Below are 19,139 nucleotides of genomic sequence, written 5' to 3'. Positions count from 1 at the left end.
TAATTCTTAAACCAAAAAAATTTGTCATTTCACATTGGGCTTTCAAAACACATTGATGAAAGGGTCAATTTTGTAAACATATTCAAGAGCTTCACCTACTTTTCCCAAAGGACTTTATTAATCCGTTTGTTGCTCAAATCACTGTCCTCTGAATCTCCTATTATGTTATTACTCACGTTAATTTTCCCTTCAATTTTAAACTGGTCTAACTTTACCTAATCTTCATTTGTCATTGATTCGTGTGTGTGTGTGGTTCAAGTCATTCTCCAATATCACTTTATTTCAAATTCACTACATTTTTCATGTTTTGCACAAATTTCCGCTTTCATTTTAAAATCTACTTGCATCATATTGTTGGATGTTAATTATCCTACCATTAGAAATGCACTTACTGACAAAGAGGGTGAAGAGGACAGAGCCCAATGGTGAGCAAGGAGGGATGTTTGACTGGGAACTAAAATCAGTTCCTATGGATAACAAATGAGTATCTATGCATCTAATTATAGTGCAAAGGATAGAAAAGAATGCTATGGAAAAAAAATTTTTTAAGCTTAATATATATTTGTTGAGTGGGTAGATGAATTATTTTACTCAATAATTCAACAAGTATTTATTGAGGGCCACTACATGCCAGACACTGTTCAAGATACTGAGTATATGGTAAGGAACAAAACAAAGTACTACCCTGTCTTAGTTCATTCAGGCTCCTATAACAGAACACCACAAACTAGGTGGCTATAGACAACAGAAGTTTACTTCTCACAGTTCTGGAGGCTGAGAAGTTCAAAATCAAAGCACCAGAAGATTCAGTGTCTGGTAAGAATTTTTCTCCTGGTTCATAGACAGCCACTTTCTCACCATGTCCTCACACGGTAGAAGGAGAGAGGGAGCTCTCTGGAGTCTCTTTTATAAAGACACTAACCCCATTCATGAAGTCTCCACCCTCATGACCTAATCACCTCCCAAAGGCCCTACCTTCAAATATCACTACATTGGGCATTTGGATTTAACATATGAATCTGGGTGAGACACAAATATTCAGTCCATAGCATAACTTGAAGAAATTTACAATCATGAATAGGCAGCTGAAGGCTGGAAGCCTATGTGGAATAAATGGCATCCCAACTGGATCTTGACTAGCATAGAGGAAAAGTGAATTCTAGGCTGAAGGAACAGAGTGATACGACATTTGAAAGTGAATTAAACTTAGTCGTTAAGAGAAGGTTTAGGGTCATAATCTAGGTAGGCTTTATCCAGTCAGTTGAATGACCTCAAAAGCAAAACTAAGGTTTCCCTGCCAAGGAATTCTACTAGTTCTGTTTCTCTGGTAGAAAACTGATACAGTGGTTTTAGGCAAATTATGGAATATCATCTTAAATTTTATAATGAACACTAAGTAGTAACGGGGGGAAATGTTTGCAAGTGAAGAAAAAAGGCAAATGACAAATTTAAGTCTACACTGTCACTATAATTATATAAATAGGTATGTTTACATAATAATAAAAAAAGGAAATGAGTTTATTCATTTGAGTGATAGAATTGTGCCTGAATTTTAAATTTATTAACAATGTTACAAAATAGAGTTCTATTTTTAATGGAAGACAGTAACATTGTATGTGTTAAGCTTTATTAGAATTATGTGGTACTTTAAAGAAACTCATACTAATCTAAAAGAAAACTGCCAATTTTGAAATGTTGCTTTGCATCGTACTAAAAAGAATGAATTCTATGCAATGAAATATGCCAACAAAGGCCTCAATACAATGCCATTTTTCAATAACATGTAATTCCTCAACTCAAATGAAATGAAGAAAGATCCAAAATAGCAAAGTAGCTGATGATCAGCTTAAGATTTTTCCACATCCTTAGCATCAGGGCATGCATTTAACTTTGACTCAGGTCAGAGATACTTGCACTAGGCAGCTTAATATTTAACACAGTGAGGTTTCTTCTCTCCTTTCCTCTCCCAACACCAGACATTGAAAGGATTCTTATATGTTGCTAAACTTAAGTACAGAAGTCATATGGACCTCAATTTAAATGCTGGCTCCACTTTCATTCATTCAATCAAAAAACATTTACAGAGTGGCTACTATCTATATGCCAGGAACTGTGAATACAACAGGGATCAAAAAAAGATACTTTTTATTTTAAAGAAAGGGATACCATGTTAAAACTTTCTCTTTAGGGTGTCATGCCTTAAAAAAAATGATTCTCCAGAGCTTAGGGTCTAGCATGGCAGACAGACATTAATCAAATAATGCCACCGAACAGTGGGTAACAGTATGAATGCTAAAGTGTTTAAGGGTGAAGTGTAATGATGTCTGCAACTTATTTTGAAATGCTTCAAAATAAGATGGACTGATGACTAGACTAAGAGATGGATAGTCAATAAAGCAAATACAGCAAAATAGTACAGAATCTAAATGAGTTTATGGATGCTCAGTATACATACTCCCCTCTCAATATTTTATTATAAAGAATTTTTAGATATACAAAATAGTTTAAAGTGTACTGTGAAACAGTTCCAAGAGGAGTCAACCTAAAGGAGGAATTTTTTTCTCAATAAAAAAATTCAACCTTTGACCTAGAGTTCTACTTAGATATTTTAGATATCCAGAGACACTCTCAAAACCACCTGAAAACTTGGATTAATCAATTTAATCAATTTATTCCTCAATATTTATTTGCTTGTTGGTTTTAGATAACAATGATAGAGAACATTCTACACTCAAGACATTATGCTAAAAGTACTGCTTCATCTCCTCATTCTAGCACCAAGGGGTTGGGGATTCAGGCAGCTACTATTTGTCTCCGTCTATAAAGTCAGATTTATTAATCCCTTCTCAGTATCTCAGGATTAACTAGGATATTGCATAGTGTAGCACTTTGAAAGATCTCTTCCAACCACTCCAACTTCATCTCCTACCATTCATTCTTGCTCCCTCTATGCACCAATCATAATGTCTTTTGTTTAGTTCCTCTATGTTGAGGTAAACCAGTGCTATCCAATGGAAATATAATGCAAGCCACTAACACAAGCTACATATGTAATCGTAAATTTTCTAGTAGCTATGTTTTTTAAAGTTAAAAAAGAAAAGCACAGTTTGCTCTCATCAGATTAGCTGAAAAGCCAAATCTGAAGAAGGGTCTCCTGGGGAGGAATCCAGAGCCCTGGGAGAGCATTCTGCTGCTCAGGTGGGAGTCCCCAGGCACCTCCTCCCTCCTTGACCATGGGGTCCAGGTTGGCAGAAGATGGGGGCAGCTGCCTGGGTCTTGGGAGTTCTGGAGTGGAGGAGAATCCTCTACAGTGCCCTAAACTCAGGAAGTCTGGGAAACCCCAGCACAGGGGGAGGTGGGAGAAAGAAAATTAAAAAGAAAAGGAAAAGAAAAGAGAGAGGGGGAAGGGAAGGGAAGGAAAGAAAATTAATTTGAAAATATATTTAACCCAATTTATCCAAAAGATTAGCATTTCAACATATAATCAACATAAAAACTTAATGAGTTATTAATTAAGTTCCTTTTTCAGTACTAAGTCTTCAAAATCTGGTATGTATGCTACACTTATAGTGCATCTGTATTTGAATCAGCCACATTTTAAGTGCTCAGTAGCCTACTAGCTCATAGCTACCATATTGAGCCTCATAGCTTTAAATTTTTCCCTACTTTTAGGGCCTCTGTGCACTTAAAATGTTCCCTCTGCCTGACATGCTCTACACTCTGTTCTCTGCATGACTATTATTACTTTTATCTTTCATATTTTATTCTAAAACCATCATCTCCACAATGAGGACTTCCCCTTATCCAAAATTCTCTACACTATTCCTTTGTTTATCTTTTGCAGGACTTATCAAAACCTGCAACTACTTAACTGTACATTTAATGCTTTTCTCTGTACTCCCCTCGGGAATGTAAGCTTTATAAAAGCAATGTCAAGGACCATTTCTGTATTGTTTATGATTGTACCCCAGTACTAAGCACATGCTTGGCACACAGGAAGCAATTAACAAATATCTGTAGACTAATTAAGGAATAGATAAATAGAAGCACTGTAGAGATGCATTAGATTTGTAAGCATGTGAAAGTGTGTGTGTTTTGCCCCTACTCTACCAGCTCACACACAAGAGTATACTCAGCAGCCATTCCCAAGTGGCCTGGGATTTTTACAAAGCAGTCAACTTCAGATAATTCTCTGGCAATGGGCAATAGATAGAAACATGATTTTTGGAAAGACAGTGAACTGCAGATAGCTTTTAACATTCTCCAAGGAACCAGAAATTTATTTAAAGTCAAGAGAAAATTAAGAAAGTGCCACTAGTCAAGGCAGCATCCAAAGGATCAGGAACCAATACCAGATTTGGAGACAGAAAATACGGATTAAAGATTCCACTTTGCAAACTCCCAGCTGTATTATCATGGACAAGTCATTTAACTTTGTTCCAACTATAAAAATATGATGCCTTAAGGGTAGAATTAAATGAGACTGTATATGAAAGTGTACTAAAAACAGTAAAGCCTAAATATATATTAATTGTCTCTAGGCTGCTTAGGAAACTTAGACTTTCAAAAGTCTATCATTGTGAATTTTTCCTCTTTGCTCATCTAGTTTCTTGCTTTAAGCTACTGTGCAGATTATATACAGACAACTTCTTGAACTGATCAAGCAAAATCTATCCAGATACCAAAAAAAATCTCAGACTCTGGACTAGCCAGATAATTACACATGGGAAAATAATCTTGAATGAAAGAAAACGTTATAAAATAGTAATTCTCCAACAGGTGACAGGGAGACTAAGAATCCTTTCAGCTATACCAGGTCCCTCTGTACCCATGGCCCAAGCTGGAAACTTAAATTTTGTTCCTCTAGCCCACTGAGAGTTGCTTCCACAGTGAAACATTATTACTGATGGGCTATGGTGCTCAGGGACTATGCGACCATGGACTAATGGTGAGGGCAAGGAGGAGGAAGAGAGGAGGTAAAAAAACACTGTCATAAAACATTTGAGCTGGGAAGCTAGCATCAAATTTAATACATCTATGTGACAGTTAAGGAAATCTGAGGCTCTTGGTAGTTAAATGACTTGCCATGGTTACACAGTAACAATCATAAAAATTCCAACTTGATCTCTCTGCTCCTAAATTTCCTCATCTATGAAATGAGTAAAAATCAGCATCTCTCTTATAGGATTATTCTGAGGAGTAAATGAAAAATCAGATGTAAAGTACTTAGCACTGTGAAAGTCCCCAGTAAAAGGTCAGCTGTAATGATGCTGAGGATGATTTGTTCCTGATGTCATTTATCCCCAACATACAGTGAGGCTGGGGGGAGGAGGTGGGAAGCAGGAAGATTACCACCCCGAACTCACTTTTAAAAATGGTTAGAAGGAAATAGACAAAATGCTACTACTGGTTATCTTTCTACAATAAAACTCTGATAGATTTGTTGTTGTTCTTGTTTTACCTTTTATTCTTCTGTATTCTCCAGGTTTTCCACAAGAATCATGTATTACTTTCACAATAAAAGAAACATAAATGTATTTAAAAGCAAACAAGAAAGTTTGAGTAGACACTCCGAAGTGGAAGTATGACTGTCTTACACGACTTTAGCTTGCTGGACCCTAGTTACCAATTCCTGAAAATACATACATATCTTTTTCAGTGTTTAAGGAAAATCCTAGAAAATGCCCACAGAATCTTAGAGCTAAAAGCACTTTTATAGGTCACTTAGTCCAAACTCCCAACTAATAGCCAACATCAGTATAAAGCACTTTACAGCTTACAAATTGCTGTGCATTTATCAATGGCACTCACCTGATCCTTGTAACACTGTAAAGGTATAAGATAACTATGGTGTATTATAAGAAGGATGCGCTCAAGTCAGAAGTACTGGTCTTCGAACCATAGCTATGTTGTACAGCCTCAGGCAATTCAATTAATTTCTGTTTTCTCTTCTATAAAATGGACATAAAACAAAACCTGTCCTAGCTAAACTAGGAGTTGTTGAAATAATAAAGTGAAACAACATTAGTGAAAGTACTCTGTACACTATCCTAATGGCCCTTCATCACCTGGGCCTTGCCTTCCTTTCTGCTCTTACCACTCCCCACCTTGCCCCCATCCTCTAAGTGTACAAACTACTCAGGGTTCCCCAAATATGCTCTCAGGCCTTCTAGCCCTCAAACTCCTCTCTTTCAGGAAGGTCCTCCTTCTCCCTTCTTTCTACCCCTCCCCCACTATCCTGGTTAACCCCTGCTCATCTCTCAAAACTGAACTTAGGTGTCATTTCCCTTGAAGTTTGCCAGGCCTCTCCCATTTCAGGTGAAGTAGATGCCTTTCACATAGCACCAGTATATATCTTCACGTCTCATTTTTGTCTCGATATGGTATAATTGTCTACAGACATGTTTGTTTCTCAAAACTAAACTTAAAGGTAGAGACCAGGTATGATTCAGCTGTTTCTTCAGAGCCCATGACAATGCCTGATGTGTGTTTAGCAAATGAATGCCTTAATATGTGTTTAGCAAATGATTGAACTTATAGTAACAATAAAATATTAGTTTTCATATAATAAGTACAAAAGACGTTTATGCAAAATATTGTAACAAAAGGCAGTACTTTTCAACGTTGGCTGCATATCTGAATCATCTATAAATCTTCAAATACAGGGATTCCAAAACATTTGATTAAGGTAGACTTGAAATAGAGCCCAGGTAACTGTAATCTTTTCAGTATCTTCACAAGTAGTTCAAATGCATAGCCAAATTAAAAATCACTGCTCTACATAACTGTAATCATAAAATTACAACAATTTTACCTAACATCTTACAATTCATTTTCACATACATTATTCATTTAATCTTCACAACAACCCTGAGAGTTAAGTATTATTTTTATTTTCCAAATGAAGAATTAGAGATTTAAATAAGTTAAGTGTCCAGGTAGGTCTTTGTCTAATTTCAAATTAAGTGCTCTTCCTTCTACATCTATCCCCTTCCCTAGAAAAATGATAAATAATACTGCAGCAATATATAAAGTACTATGGGGACAAGGGTTCAAATGAGAAAGCCATCAATCCCAGCTTTGTGCAAATCAAGGAGAGAATAAGGAAAGCTGGGCCTTGAAGATATAGGCAAGCAGATGAGGGTGGAAGCCACACATATACTATCATTGTCATTTATCATCCCAAAAGGTCCAGAAGGCTGGTTCTATAAATTAGAAAAATGTTCTTGCCAGTCTCAGTTAGTACTTATACAGTATAAAAGGGAAAGGGACATTGGAGAGGATTAGAAATAGAAAAGTAGAAGAAAACCCCATAAACAAGAATGAATGTCTCAATGCTGCATGCAAATTATCACACCTTGACTCAAAGAATAAGAGCCAAAACATAATGTACTTTTTATAATAAAGACTTAGATCAATTTCAGAGAATTAATCAACACCAAACAAAATCATAATAAGGGAGCAACGAACCTCTGGTTCTTTCTGGACTTATTACTATACTACTCCTCAAGAAAGGACAATCTCAAGGATCCTAGCACACAGAAGATTTCTCCCATCTCACAGACTGGATGGGAGAGTGGAGGAAGTTACTTATGAGAGATTAGGCTTAAGACAAGAGCAGAAAAATGTATTTCATTACATTAATAAATTTATGTTGGCAAAGGAAAATGAATATTCAGGTCAGAATACTGGATAAAGTCTGATCTCTCGACTTCAGTAGAGAAGTGTCACGCTGTAAGTCTGCAACATCATGACCATCTGACAGTTTTATTAGCAATTGTTTTTGTAGTTCAAACCATGCACTTTAGTCAGGATTTTCTTAGGGAGAAGAGGTTAAAGAGACTAGAAAGCAATCTAAAAGGACATTCCTAGTGCCCCAAAGTTCAGTTTGATAAAGTTTAAAAGGCAATATTATATAGTGGCAAAAATAAACTACTACATTTAGATTCAAAAAAATGTAGTTTAAAACCAATAGTCATTTCCTAATGATGTGCCTTCAAGCAAGCCAATATTTCTATGATCCTAACTCATAAAACAGAAATATCTATCTCACAGAGCTGTTGTGAAGACTGAACAAAAAACACCAGGTAAAGATGCTACTCCTTTCCCTGTAAGAATGATAAATGTAAACCGATGTAAATCTTTATTCACTAGTCCTTCTATGCACCAAAAAAAAAAAGAGAGAGAGAGACAGCAGGCTAAATGAAGGAAAATCTTAACTCTCACAGCAATATACTTGCAAAATATTCCTACAGAGAAAAATTAAAGCAGCCAGGATAAGGAACATAACACATAACTGCTGGTATCAGATGGATATGGACTAGAACTGAGGTTCACCAATTATTTTCAGCAAAACCCTGAACAAGTTCCCTTTGCCAGTCTGAGCCTGAACTTCCTAATCCATGAAATAGAGATACTAGCAATCATTTTACATGTTTATTTCGAAGACTAGAGAAATCTCACATCTCACATAGTATCTGGTACATAACAGTTGTTCAATAACGTAAGCTGCTATTAATAAGTTTACCACCACCTAACAACTAGGTAACAATTTATACTTCTCAAAGGTGTCTTTATAGTCAATGTTTCTGTTGTTTCATAAACTTGTAAGCTTGTCATAATAGTTGTTACTATCCTCATTTTACAGTTAGGACAAAAGGCACAGAGATAAAATTACTTCCGCAAAGTCATGCAGTGATACGGAGACTAAATTAAGATCTCCTGGCTTTCTCTAGGTTTAATTATCCCCTCCATCCCAAATTATAACATTAGTCCTTAGGAATTAGAATGATATCTGTGAAAGAGCATATTCTTTCTGATAACCTTAAACTTCTGTCTTTACTGTAAAAAGTTTTTCTCATTACTTTCTAGTTATGGTTTGGAAAGATAAAAAAAGGGGAAAAGGAAATTCATTAAAACCAGAAACAACGAAATTGGGAATTACATCAAAGTAGCAACTGCTAATTCTATCTCGACTTTTTAGTCTTCCCCAATAACACCATCAACCTCTGAGTTTAAAAAAAAAAATTAAAGTCTGCTTATCAAAATAATGTTTGCTTGATAAACTATTGAAAAATTGAGGGAAAAAATTAGAAAGACAGCTTTCTCCCATGTTTATGAGTATACATCACTTTATCCCTCTATTTAATCTCTTCATTTCAGCATTTATCACACCATGTTACAGTATCTTTAACTCCTTCAGGACTTGAACCACATCTTATGTATATCTGAACATCCTGTCCCAGCATAAGACCTAGCACATGGTAGAGAAAGACTCAATAAGTGTTTCTTTATAAATAAATGAATCAACAAATGAAGCCAATCTCCCTGAGGGAAGTTAGGAAAAGAAAAAACTGGATATGGTATCTTAGCGCTAATAAGAAAGTGAAAGAAGTAAAATATTAAGAGCTTCATAAGGAAGAAAAATCTTTGTGTGGAGTCAAAAGGCCCTTGTATGGCTTTAAGTATCACTAGAGAAAGGCAAAAACCACAGGAGATCCGGAAGAGACAGTTTCAAATTAAAAGGTTCAAAAGTTAGGGTGCTTTATTAGACTTGCAAAACCAAGTTGCAAATTCCCAAGAAACTATCCTGGACTAGGATATTTCAACTGCAGTTTTCAGATCTTGGCTGAAAGAACAAAAACTGGAAAAATCCTACAGGCTTTGGTGGACAAAATATACACTAAAAGGGAAGAAAAGCTCAATCTAAAATAAACCCTTCAAAATGCTAGAATCCACTTGGATTTGCACATTGGAGTGTGGTTCCTCTTCCTCCTGAAACCTATTCTTGAATCAACCCCCAATGTAGCAGCTGGCAGTAAATGGGATTAAATCATTTTATATTATTCACTCAACAAATATTTGAGTGCCTGGTATGTGCAGGCACTGGTATTCTAGGCCCTAGGATTAAAGCAGTAAACAAAACAAAATTCTTTGCTCTCAGGGAGCTTTCAATCTAGTGACAAAAAATAGATGATATGCAGTGGAATGGACTGGACTGGAGTGGAACGGAATAGAACAGAGTGGACTGGAATGGAGCGGAACAGAACGGAATGGAATGTCAGGCAATCTGTGCTATGGAAGAATAAGGAGGAAGGGAGGTGGCAAGGAGCTGGTGTTATCAAAAGCAGATCTTTGAGTCCAGTGATTCTCAAAAATTTTCAAGCATCGGAATCACCTGGAGGGCTTGATTAAAGCCAAGATTTGGGGTCCCCAATCTTGAGTTTTTCATCTGTAGATCTGAGATGAGACAAATGATTTGCACTACTAACAAATTCCCAAATTATGTTGATGCTGTTGATGCAGGGACTACACTTGTAGCTAACTGTTCTAACCCAAAGCAGTAGGTAACTGCTAACTCATGGCTCTTGACTTGCTTCTTCATTCACACACTCATTTCAAACATTTATTCAGTGCCAGGGACTTTGCTAGGCACTAAAACTAAACAGATCCTGCCCTTAAGAAATGAACAAGTTAATGGAAAAGACAGATACAAACTCAAATATTTGCAACACAGTGCTATAGACACCTATAAGAGTGGTCTGTATGTGAGCCAGAGGATGGCAAAGCAACTCCTACGGAGGTAACAGGCAGAGAAGAGACTAAGGGACCGATTCCCAGAGATCCAACAAGCACTTATCCACACGAAGGTAGTGGGTGACATTCCAGGCAGAAAAACAGCACATGCAAAAGTATAGATGAGAAATGGGTGGCAGGGGAGTTACAGAAAGCGAGGCTGTAAAGGCAGGCAGCATTCTAATCTCTGAGAGCTTCTTTTTTGTGTGAAAGAGTTTAAAATTTTATCTTTGGGCAATACTAGTTGGGGGTGGGAAGAAATGATTAGGTATTGTTTTACACAGATCTCTCTGGATATACAGTGCCCTCTTTTTAGAAAGCACTCCTTCCTCTAAATCTAGCATAGGGCCTTGTAACATACTCTTATTAAATATACATTGAATTGAACTGAACTAAACAAACTTTTTGTCAAGTGCTATCTTATGGATGAAAGGCAGGTCACCACCTCCCCTGCAGGACTCACTTTGGCCAGCACAAGACTTGTAAAACAGGTCCAGCAGCCTCAATTATTGCAAACTACTCCCTGTACAACTGGAGTCCCCCAGAGACTAGGGCAGGACTTCATTGTTTACCTGTCTACCTCACCCACTAGACTTTGAGCTCTTTGAAGACAGGGAATGTCTTAATAGATTCTGAATCCCCAGAGCGTTAGCTGGAGATCTGAAACATGATAGCTCTCCAGAGCCAGTTAAATGAATGACTGAATAAGCAAATTAACCAGATAGACCCATGTGCTCCCATAAGTAAGAAAATGGATAAGCTTCAGGAAATGTTTCAGGGTCCGTGATTCAAAAACCCCATTTGAGAAGGAGAGTTTCTAGTTGAGGTGAGGTGGATTTCAATATGCACTTGATTTAGGATTTCCCAAATAGGAAAAAAATTGTTGTAAGTGCTGTGGTAGAAATCCTACCAAGCCTCTGACAGACTCAATGAGAAAGTTTTGCCTGAGAGGAGTATGGGGGAAGATACCAGCAAAGACTTCACAGTGTGGGGGATTCTTCAGTGGAGTCTTGAAAGCCAAGTAGGTGGTGGATACCTGCTTGCCTCTAGGGCATAAACTCCTGGAACTTTAAGACCTGCTCAAGGTCACACAGGAAGTAGGTGAAGTCACAAGGTAAGACCAATGAGGCATCTGTGTACTACTGACTCCTGTTTTCTCCTGACAAAGTTGAGAGTGAACCCAAAGACATAGTGGGCAAAGTTAAAGATTTTTTCTCAGGTACAATTCTTAAAATAATGCCTAGACTAGTGAATTTGAATTTTTATTGGTAACTAAGTACTAACCTTTCCCTTCACCTTTCATAGTTCAGGGGGAAAAGTGTAAGAGTTTTACCGAACAGCAAGCACTTTGCTCCCAACACCCACAAACACCTCAAACTTTTCAAGTATTCTCGCAAAACACTCCCAGCAATGTTTATTGTGAAAATATTCAAGACAGTAAAGGCTATAATAATGTCCTTTGAAATGGAATAATGAACATAAAATAACTGTAATTCTCCTTTCCCTGTTTGTTTTCTAACTTCACAAGTTAAGAGTATTCCCGGGGTGGGGGAGGGGCAGCAGAAGTCAAGCACTATCCAGTCGTATTTTGGAAAGAGTTGACTCCTATAGGTGATCCCCCTCCCGGCCTGGACAACTGTGATTTTTTTTTTTTCTGTACACAGTGAATCCGACGCCGTCCTGTTAGGGTTCCTCGTCGCGGGACAAGGCTGGGACCAGAGGACCGCAAAGTTCGGGAGGGAGTCGCTACCGGACGGGACCTCTAGGGTCTCCCGGCCGCTCCCCTCCCTCCCTCCCCCGGGAACCCGGCGTCTGAGACCGCCGGCCGCACCGGTGAGCGCACGGGGGGCCTTTGTTGGTCCGAGAGAAGCGGCCAGCCTGGCGGGGCGACGCCCCCGCCTCACCTCACCTGGCGCCGCCGTCCGCCCGGCCCCGCCGCGGGGAATGAATGAGCCCCGGCCCCCAACCCCGCGCCCCCCCGACCTCGGCACCCCAGCCCCGCACCCTGCGACGCCAAGGATACCGGGCGGGAGGCTGGCTCTCACCTTCCGCGCTCGTTCCGCTCGACTCGGCTCCTCCTCCTCCTCCACCCCGGTGGCGGCGGCCCAGCCAGGGAGCGAGCGCGCGAGTGTGCGCGAGGGGCCGCTTCACTTTCTCCCTCCAGCCGCCGCCGCCGCCGCGCTCGGCGCCTCCCCCACCCGCTCGTGCCGGGGAGTCCACTCAAGACAGGGCGTGGATGGGGGGATCAGCGACGGTCAGGGGGACCCAACCGAGCTAGGCTACGCCGCTGAGGGGGCTGCGTGCTCGGGGAGTGGGGTTCGAAGATGTGAGGGGGCTCGGGTGGCCTTCGGGCGAGGAGGTAGGGAGACAGAGTTCTTCGAGGAGCTCTTGAGTGCGCGGGGCTCCGCGAAAGAAGGGCTAAGGGTCAGAGGGAAAGCGTCTGTGGAGTAAGACAGCAGAGCCTGTGAGGGAGGCGGCGGGAGGCGCGACGGACGAGTCGTGGAGGAGGGGTGTGTGGGGGAAGCCGTGAGGGGGCGTCTACAGTACTGCCCACACCTTGGACTCCAGCTGCGGTTACGGCTGGGCCACCTCCCCCGCCTCAGCCCAGCTATTGTAAGCCTCGGGGCCCGCCGACCGCCTCTCTCACCGGCCCCCGCCCCCTCCCCCGCGAGGCGGAGGCGCCGGCGGAGCCCGGCCGGGCCCGCCCCGCCTCCCGCAGGTGGGAGGGGGCGGGGAGGGCTGGACGGACCCACGTGAGCGAAGCCAACCCAGGAGTGGGGGAGGGCGAGCTCCTAGAATGACGTCATCGGCGCGTGACGCCAGTGGCAGGGGAATCACTCGGCTGCCGCGTGATGTCATTGTGCCCGAGTCTCTTTTCGAGTCTCTTTTCCAGACCCGCGCTCCCTGCTGCTGCAGGGTGCTTTGACCCAGCCTTTCTCCAGGAAGGTTTTGGAACGGTTTCAGGGGGCGTCAGTAGTGTAGTCAGGGTCGAAAAAGACGGCTGACCCCCTAGTCTTGGGTTCCTCTTCAGGTTACAGAGCACCACCGCATCCGCTAGCTCGTTGCCAAGCGTTGAATTTGGAAACTACCCCATCTCCAGTCACCTCAGAGCCAGACATTTATTATACGGGTTTTTTTGGGGTGGGGGGGCAAAGAAATGATAATGAAAGTTTCAACTATTGTGAACTGACCGAAAGGGGGGCTTCCTTTCCCGATTTTCTCTACCACGGAGGCTACATTCAACGCAAACCTTTTTCCTGAGCTCATACTGTTTTCCAGTGTCTCCAACGTATTTCCCAATGTAATGCTTGCATACTCCACCGGTATCTCAAATTCCACATGCCCAAAACTGAAACAACACGAGAGACTAAGGGTTTGGAATCAGATTACTTTGCGTCAAATCCCAGCTGTACAAATGTTAGTGATAGGACCGTAACATTTCTAAGCCACAATTTCTCCGTAAGTAGTACCTGTATACCCTTCACTTGATCTAACGTAAGGATAGTAAATACAATTTAGCATGTATTATGCCCTTTGGAATGTTGGTTATTCCTATTACCATTTTACCCCAAACTTGCCTCTCTTGTTACTTCCTGGTCTTTGAATGGACCACCATCAAGCAGTCCATCCGCTAAGCCAGAAACGTGACTATAGCTCCCATTCTTCCTCTCACCACACTTAGCTAATGGGTCACCAGTTCTTGCAGAGTCTCCTAAATGTTTCTCAAGCCCTTGCCCTTCTCTTCACTCATTACCATCAACTGGACAACTGGAGCAGCTTTCAGCCTCTCCAGGTTCAACCCATTCATTTTTCCTGGTAACCAGAGTCGCCTTTTAAAACTACAAATCTGATGCCTTCCCCTGATTAAATACTCTGAAACACTACTGTTGCTTTAAGGATGAAATCCAAACTTTTTAACTTGACCCTGTACAACCTTGGTGACTTTCTAACTTCATCTCACATGGTATATCTTTTGTTCCAGCCACACTGAAAAGCTACTTAATGTTCTTTGAACACACGTTTCATGTCTCTGAGCCCGTCTCTCTTTATCTCACTGGCCAACATCTATTCATTCTACAAAGCCCAACTCAAACGTCCTGTTCATTTGTTCATTCAACTAATACTTTTTAAATTTCCATGTGCCTTCACAATGCTGTAATCTTACATTACTTCCATGCCTTTTATGGCATGTAGCACATAGTGTAGCAACTGTATTTGTGTGTTTGACACCCTGAGCTCCTTGAGAGCAAGTCATATTCCTACCCATGCTATCCGTATTCCCGGCATCTAGAATAATGCCTGACACATAGTAAGAATCGGTGTTATAAAAATGTATTTAATAAATGCTCGGGTAATGCTTATCATGTGCCAGATACTGTTCTAAGCACTATCTCTTCTAAGTATCTAACAACCCTTTGAGATAGACTCCTGTTCCCCCTCCCATTTTATTGGTAAGGAAACGGAGGTGCAGAGGGGTTAAGTAACTTAACCCAAGATCATAACCCAGCAAATTAATTCTAATCTAAACTGTTATTGCATGGTCTCAGTAGTGGGTAGAATAATGGCTCCCTAAAAATGTTCACATCCTAATCCTCAGAACCAATGAATATGTTACTTTCCATGACAAAAGGAACTTTGCAGGTGTAATTAAATTAAAGATCTTGAGATGGGTAGGTTATTCTGGATTATACAGGTGGATTCAGTGTAATTACATGGATCCTTAAACAGAAAAGGAAGCAGAAGAGTGAGGAAGAGGTAAATTAGATTACAGATGTCAGGTGTGATTAATGTGAAAAGCACTCCACCCACCTTTTGAAGACAGAGGAAGAGAGCTACCAGCTAAGGAATAAAAACAACTCCAAAAGCTGGAAAAGGCAAGAAAACAGATTGTTCCTTGGAGTCTCCAGAAAGGAACAGAGCCATTCTGACACCTTAAATGTGTGTTGTATCAAGCCACTACATTTACATCTGTGATAGTGACAGCAGCAATAGGAAACTAATACAGTCTCAAATCAAGGATGACTGCTCTATGCTAACAAGTAGGAGGAGTTGCTTGCTAGAGGTGCAAGGTTCATTGTTGCATCCACCCAAATGTCTCCATCCCAGGCCTCAGGGTCCCACTCCCTACCTACAGGAACCCTGGCTTTAGCATGAGAGAATAGTCAAGGGATCTCTGACACCCCAACTATTACATTCTGGGCCTGATTTTCAGTATATTCTGTCCTCCAGTGCAGGAAAAGAGGGTTTTAAAAAAGTCTTCCATGGAGGTCTTCTGCATCTCATACATGTCCTAAATTGATATGTGGATGACCTGAGCCTGAAATTCTTTGTCTTCAGGGCTTTTAAGATAGTTAACAAAATCCAGCCAATTCCATGAATTATAATTAACATTACACTCATGCCAGTATATTCAAGTGCTAGAGCATGCATTCTCATTGAGGACGATATCCTCTTCCCACTCCCCCAAGAAAGTAAAAATTTGTTCTTAGGTGGGCAGAAAACATCTTAGATTTTACAGTGGTTGTGGCCTCCAAAGCTCAACCCTGTTTGACAAAATCTTATTCCTTAGTGTTTCATTTCTCTGGCTAGGGACAATTTATTGACTTATAATTTGTATATAACATTGTATTCATTTTGGGTGTACAACAAAATGATTTGATACATATATATACTGCAAAGTGACTGCCACCATAAGTTCCGTTAACATCCATCTGTATAGTTACAATTTTTGTCTCTTGTGATGAGAATTTTTTGAGTATTTTATTTATTTTTATTTATTATTGCATTATTTTATTATTTTTTGGCCAGAGGGGAGGTAACTAGATTTATTTGTTTTCAGTGGAGGTACTGGGGATTGAATGCAGGACCTCATGCATGCTAAGCATGTGCCCTATCCACTTGAGCTATACCCTCTCCCCGATGAGAACTTTTAAGTCTACTCTCTTAGCAACTTTCAAATATACAAAAACAATATAGTCACTATGCTGTATATTATATCCCCAGGACTTATTTATCTTATAACTGCAAGTTTGTACCTTTGGACCACCTTCACCTCTTTTGCCCACCTCCCCACCCAAGATACATTAAATTTAATTTTTCTCCATAGAGGGGGCAATATTTTTTTAAATAGTTAAGAATCCCTGTGCTAGAGCTACTACACAATCTGATGTATCCCTTATTCTTGTACTTCCAGTCTTTCACACGTGAAGACCTTAGCTGTTGTGACAGCACAGCATATCAGGGGCTATCACTGTTCAACTTACCACCAATAGAGTCCTTGTTGCCATTGTTCAGTGAGTGATTTGGTTCCAGAATCCCATCCTGAGGGTGTACACCTAGGGTCACTCCTGGTACCAACCACCAAGTTTAGGTTTCCCAAAAAGCAGAGCCTGAGATAAATACTTGGGTTCATGTAGTTTATTTGGGAGGTGATCCTAGAAAACAGAAACGAGACAAGGGAAAGGTGTTCTGTTCTGGGAGGCATTCTGTTATTGAGGGTCTCACTTCTGCCAGAACCTCAGAGAAACATACAGAATGCCTCCCAGAACAGAACACCTGAAAGATGAGAGCTTTTATCCACTGGTTTGCATCCTTCACTGGATGACAATTGTCCCCAGGGCTGTTGATTCCCATGGACCTAGTGGATTTGCTTGCAGGTCTACAGATGTCAGAGGAGGTCCTGAGGCAGAATAAGGAAAGATGTGAAGTGTATACTGGAGGTGACACACTAGCACCAAGAGGAGAGTTGGAAATGTTTACCGCAACTTCATCTGAAATCAGAAGTGGGCTAAAGTAATGTGACAAGTACCAAAGCTATCTGCCACAGACTAAGCAGATTTCTTCTATAGTTTCACATTATAAAACCAGCTTTAGCAGATAATGCCAAACCAATGTTCCAAAATAATTGAACCAATTCACACTCCCACCAGCAATGTATTAGAGTTCCAGTTGTTCCACATCACCACTGATACTTGCTATTATCGGCCTTTATTATTTTAATCATTCAGGTGGGTATGTTGGATTATCTCATTATGTTAATCTGCATTCCTTTGACTACTAATGAGGTTGAAAACCTGTTCAGAAGTTTGTTGGTCATTTGGATATCCTCTTTTGTAAAGTGTCTGTTCAGAACTTTTGCTCAAGTTTTTAAGATCAACTTTATTGAGATAAATTACATGGAGTAAAAATACACCTATTTTAAGTATTTATTTTAGCTTGATGAGTTATGACAAATGTATATCCCTTATAACCACTACTACACCCCTTCTGACCCAGCAAGTTCCCTTGTGCCCCTTTACTGTCAATCCTCTACCCACACCCACCCCCCCAAAATCAATGACCTGCTTACTATCACTATAAATTAATTTTGCCTGTTCTAGAATTTCATGTAAATGGAACCGTATGTACTTCTTTGTGCCTGTTTTCTCATGCAGCATAATGTTTTTGAGATCATCCATGTTGTTCATGTGTCAGTCAGTACTTCTTTTTAATTGCTGAGTAGTATTCCATTGTATGTACATACTACCATTAGTTTATCCATTTAATTGTTGATAGACATTTCAAGTTTTTAGCTATTGTGAATATAGCTACTATGATCATTCATGCACAAGTCTTTGTGTGGATATATTTTTTCATTTCTCTTGGGTGTAAAATGGACAGGTTGTAGGGTAAATGCATATTTAACTCTGTCAGAATTGCTAAACCATCTTCCAAAATGGAATGAAAGTTTGGGAAGGCAGAAGTGAGGCAGAGATCATCTTCCTGCTACTTTGGCTACTGCTTTGCTGGGAAGAACAGTTATGGAGAATTTGGGTTTTTCTGTAACAGTATCTTGGTGGCCAGTCACTAACTTTGTGGGTGTCTAAAGGTAGTTGTCAGAGCAGCAGCAGCAGCAGCAGCAGCAGCAGCAGCAGCAGCAACAGCAGCAGCAGCAGCAGCAGCAGCAGCCTGACCCTTCAGTTGCAGCTATGTTGTGTATTCCTAAACATCAGTATTTCCATTGGTAGGCTTTATACAAGAGGTGGCAGTTCCACTGGCAAGTCAGTTTGGCAGTGTTTTTCTGAGAGTTATTCCTGGAGGTCCAGCCTACAACTCACTCCTCCTAAATTTGCAACAATCTTGTAAGTACCTCATTCCTCTTTAAATCTTTTTCCATTTACAATAGCTAAAGTGATTTCTGTTTCCTGCACCTGAAGCTTAACTGATATATTAGTCTTTGCTTGGGCTAGTTTAGAAGTTTAGAAGGCTTCCTGTTCATTGTAGCCAAGTGATCTCGGTCTAAGATACCAATGGGGGCATTAAGAGTTGATGATAGTTGACAAGGGGTGGGAAACTGAGGAGTCCAGTGATGCAGGGCGAGAGCTAATTCATTCAACCAACACATTTCACTCATCGTTTGCTCTATGTCAGGGCCTGGAAATAGAGATGGATCAAGAACACCCCTGCCCTCAAAGAGCTCAAAAGCTAGTTGGGGAAACAAACACATATATGAATAAATCATAGTACAACATGTTATGAACTGTAAAGGAATTAGTTAAATTCAGTGAGACCCCAGAGAAGACAGC

General features: G+C 40.4%; 1 protein-coding gene and 1 long non-coding RNA gene across 6 annotated transcripts in view; both read right to left on the bottom strand.

The window, feature by feature from the left end:
- Positions 1-16,859, bottom strand: part of PAK1 (p21 (RAC1) activated kinase 1) — a 127,212-nt gene extending 110,353 nt beyond the window's left edge. The window contains exon 1 of one of the 3 annotated variants that reach the window (XM_072969116.1): positions 16,839-16,859. The gene's annotated coding sequence lies outside the window, so the exon portion shown is untranslated. Of the gene's footprint in view, positions 1-12,620; positions 13,265-16,838 lie in introns of those variants that run through there. The other 2 variants (XM_072969119.1, XM_072969117.1) reach the window with 2 other exon arrangements.
- Positions 16,860-17,123: 264 nt separating this feature from the next.
- The window catches only part of LOC116282086 (uncharacterized), a 70,243-nt gene continuing 68,227 nt past the window's right edge, over positions 17,124-19,139 (bottom strand). For 2 of the 3 annotated variants that reach the window (XR_012076497.1, XR_012076499.1), the window contains exon 9: positions 17,125-17,254. This is a non-coding gene — a long non-coding RNA (uncharacterized lncRNA). Of the gene's footprint in view, positions 17,255-19,139 lie in introns of all 3 variants that reach the window. The other variant, XR_012076496.1, reaches the window with a different exon arrangement.

Source organism: Vicugna pacos, chromosome 10 (assembly GCF_048564905.1).
Source record: "Vicugna pacos chromosome 10, VicPac4, whole genome shotgun sequence".
NCBI classification, from domain to species: Eukaryota; Metazoa; Chordata; class Mammalia; order Artiodactyla; family Camelidae; genus Vicugna; species Vicugna pacos.
This window is presented reverse-complemented; position numbering and strand designations above follow the sequence as displayed.